The sequence below is a fragment of the Triticum aestivum genome, chromosome 6A (genome assembly GCF_018294505.1).
Source record: "Triticum aestivum cultivar Chinese Spring chromosome 6A, IWGSC CS RefSeq v2.1, whole genome shotgun sequence".
NCBI lineage: Eukaryota > Viridiplantae > Streptophyta > Magnoliopsida > Poales > Poaceae > Triticum > Triticum aestivum.
Genome location: NC_057809.1, coordinates 197414831 through 197419272, shown reverse-complemented (window position 1 = coordinate 197419272; position 4442 = coordinate 197414831).

Here is a 4442-nt window from a genome sequence, read left to right as displayed (position 1 = left end):
CAGAACTCAGTTCCTGAGGACGGTTTCAATGAGACAACCCACCATGTACTCCTACATGGCCTCTCACCGCTACCTTTACCAAATCGTGTTCACACACAGTAGGACATGTTCATCGCCATTCCAATTCATCCCTGATGAATCAGACCCGACTCAACTCTAAGAAGTAGCAGGCATGATAAACAAGCATAAATGATTAGGCACATCAGGGCTCAAACAACTCCTACTCATGCTAGTGGGTTTCATCTATTTACTGTGGCAATGACAGGTCATGCAGAGGAAAGGGGTTCAACTACCGTAGCATGTAACAGTTGAATCATTGTTTTCCTAATGCAGTAAAAGAGAGCACGAGCGAGAGAGTGGGATTGTATCGGAATGAACAAAGGGGGTTTTGCTTGCCTGGCACCTCTGAAGATAGTATAGCTCTTCATCGGTGTCATCGAACTCATCGTCGGAACACGTCTATCGAGAGGGGACAACCACCGGCAAACATAGAAAGAACACAATCAATGCAATGCACAATATGATGCATGATCATGACATGTCAATATGCTGTGTTTTCAGCTAATGCAACTAGCAACAGGTTAAATGGAGTTGGTTTGAACCCTAAGTTCAGATTCAAACTCCATATGTGATTTCTTAAATGCCATTTAATTGGATTGTCCTAAACAGCAACTTTAAGTTGTTCCAACATGCATGAAAATGCCAGATTCAGATTCTTTGGATTTTTCTGATCATTTTTCATATATAAATCTTTTCAATCTGAGCTATAGATTATTTTCTGTGATTTTTAGAAGTTTTAACTATTTTCTAGATTTTCCTGAATTAGTTTTAGCTCTCGCTTCGGCTTCTTTTGTTGCCGAAGACCAGGACTCGTCTTATTTGCTGAAAACCTGTCTGTTTAGGGACTCTTTCCGAGAAAATACTTTACCGCGTCAGCATGACGTCGGCGTGACCTCAGTAAGTCAACAGGGCCGGCCTAGGTCAAACCTGACCTGTAGGGCCCATTGGTCAGTGACAGAGGGGCTAATTCCGTGTTGACTCGTGCTTTGACTCGCTGCGGGGCCCACTGTCAGCGTCTGAGGGCGGTTTAGCTGGTGGGGATTAGCGCTAATGATCACGCCACGTCGGCTCTCGCCGGAGTTCCGCCGGCGACGACCAAACCCGACAACGGAGACGTCACGGGAAGGCACTACAGGAGACGGTTTCGGACGTGGTTTGCGGCTACAGGTAGCTGGGGGTGCAGCGCATCCAGAGGTGGCGGGGGCTGGAGCAGGGGTGGCCGGAGATTGCAGGAATGGAGCTTGCGGCGGTGGCCGGAGTTCGGGCGCCGATGAAAATGATGACATCATGCACGGGAGGGTCAACGAGTAGCACCTAAGGTTTCTGCGGGCTCTCACAAAGCTAACGGGCATAAGAACGGGACTGATTGGCCACCGGAGCCTCATCGGCGACGAGCTCGTGCGGTGGCGTGCTTCGGGCGTCATGGAGGTGGCGGCTAAAGTGAACGCTCGGCCGTGGGGTTAGGGGGGGAATGACGGTGAGCTCACAGTGATCACGAAGAGGGTCTCGGCTTGCTCGGGAATGTCCTGTGGCCGGCGGATCAGCGACGGCGGTGGTCAGCTCCCGAGGTGGAAGACGATGGCGATGGCGTCGTTGCAGGGCGCTCGGCATCGCGTAGCTCGGTGGAGAGGACGAGGAAGTAGCTGCGGTGCTTTTGGACTCATCGGTAGGGCGAGGGGTGGTTGGTGGCCACGGGGGCTGCTAACGGAGGCGACGGCGCACTCGACCATGAGAGAGAGGGAGATCCAGGGGAGGAGGTGAGAGCGAGGGAGAGTGTGGGTGCCGGGGTGCGTCCTGGCGGCGTCCAGAGAGGCCGGAGCGTTGAGGGGGAGGGGCAGGCAGGCAGGTAGCGTGGCGCCCATGCACTCAAGCGGCGAGCGCGTGCCTCTCGTCCTCCTGGCGCCAGGAGGACGATGACTGGCGTCGGCTGTGGGCTGGGCCGACAACTGGGCCGTCTGCTGGGCTCTGGCCGAGGAGGTAAGTCCAGGTTAGTTCCTTTTTTATTTCTTTCTGTTTTCTATTTTTTTGCTCTGTTTTGATTTAGTAGTAATACTAAACCAATTTTTTTTCTTCTAAAATTATTTGTGGATGCAAATATGGACTAACCAAAAGTCCTACAATATTTTCAGAATGATTGGAGTTATAAAAGTATTTATAGGAATTTATAACCCCAACTCAATTACAATATGATTTAATTCAAAGACCATAAATGCCTTGAAAAATGTGCATGACCTCTGGTTAAGGTTTTAACCTTTTTCCATAAATAATGAAAACATTTTTGGAAGGGCATTTTGGGTTCATTGAGAACATTTGAATTTGAACCTAGTTGAATTCATTTGGTGATGGGGTTTGGTCATCCCCATTCCAGGTTTAAATAAAATTTAAACATGATGCAACATGTAGATCCAACCCAAGTGCATTACTGAACTAGGGCTGTGACATAATTCCTCGGTCGAGAGGGCTTTGGATAATGCCTCGAGGTCTAATGCGGCTGTTTTGTTTTCGGCACGGAGTGTTGTGTCCGGATCGCTGGCGAGAGTGATGATTCCGTTGGGCCCAGGCATTTTGAGCTTCATGTACCCGTAATGGGGTACGACTTGGAAGATTGTGAATGCCTCCCGTCCTAAAAGAGCGTGATAACCACTGCTGAACTGGGTCACTTGGAATGTAACTTCTTCGGACCTGTAATTATCCGGCGTGCCGAATACCACATCTAGTGTGATTTTCCTAGCACAGCGTGCTTCCCAACTGGGGATGATTCCTCTAAAGGTTGTGCTACTTTGTTCAATGCGGTTCCAGTCTATTTCCATCTTTTGAAGAGTTTCCTCATAGATGAGGTTTAATCCGCTGCCGCCGTCCATGAGTACTTTGGTGAGTCAAAAGCTATCCATGATTGGACTGAGGACCAATGCGGCTGGTGCTCGAGCTGTTCGAAATTTAGGTTCGTCACTGGCATTGAAGGTAATAGCCGTGTCACTCCATGGATTTATTGCTGCTACATGGCAGATTTCGGCCATGCTGTGGAGTGTTCGCTTGCGTCTATTATTTGACGCGAAGGTCCCAAAGACCGTTAACACTGTATTGTTATCCACGGGATGGTGCTCTGTGGTATTTGGGAGAAGTAGATCCTCACCACTTTTGGCCACCTGCCGGAGTATCCAACATGCTCTAAGGTTGTGCATTGGTATTGTATCTGCTGTACTACAAATTTTGCAGGGTCCGTTGAGCCATCCCTCTAGTACAGTTCCATACCCTATAGAGGGTTTTTGCTTTTTGGTAGTTGACCCGGGTGTATTGTGATAATGCACCCTTTTGCTTCGGACTGGGTTTGTATTCAGGGCCAGATTATGCCAAAAGTTTATTTCGGTTTTCCAGGCACTTTCCATCGCACAGTACTTTCATACTATGGACGCCAAGTCAGTGAAGCGTGTTATCTCACGGCGATTTATGGCGTTAAGGATTCCCTTGTCTGTGCAATTATTGCAGAAAAATAGGATTGTGTCTTCCTCGCGACAGTCCTTAACCTTGTTCATTGCAAGGAGGAATCTGGCTCAATAGTGATGTACTGTTTCCTGGGTCTCTTGCCTGATGTGGGAAAGATCGCTTATGTTTGGGCGGGTGGGTGGAATTAAATCCAAACCCTCACCTGATCTGGGATCCAGGGGCCGAGGAATTTCCAATTTTGGAAGTTCCGGTTCCGGGGTGTGACCCGATAATCCTGGCCCGCTGCCTGACTCTAAGTTCAGGGATTGGATGTTGTCCTCCCGCGAACGGGCGTCCAGCTCAGAGAGCTCGGGAATCCGGACATAGTTGGTCCTCAAGATGGAGGAAAGGTCGCCGCATTGTTCCTCCACCACTGCCATATGATGGGTGATCGGTGAAGAGTTAATCTCCCTTTGATCAGGTTTAAGCCCAATCCGACCATAGTCCGTAGAGACTCCCAAGGCGGCGATGCGATCTAAGAGCTCGTTTAAGGAGGCGAGCTCCATTGGATCCATCTGTTTGGCGAGTGCCGATTTGACGTGGAGGTTGTTTTCGATGACCCGAGAAGTCATCGTCGGCGCGGCGGCCGAACAGGCGGTCATGATGAAATCGCCTAGCCGGAGAGTTTGGCCGACAGCCAAAGCTCCCCCGACAGTACTACCATCTTTAAAGACGAGACGAGGCACCCTTCCTTCTGGCGACGGCACAGAGGAACTCTCAATGAAAGCACCAATGTCGGTGTCAAAATCGGCGGATCTCGGGTAGGGGGTCCCGAACTGTGAGTCTAGGTGGATGGTAACAGGAGGCAGGGGACACAAGTTTTACCCAGGTTCGGGCCCTCTTGATGGAGGTAAAACCCTACATCCTACTTGATTAATATTGATGATATGGGTAGTACA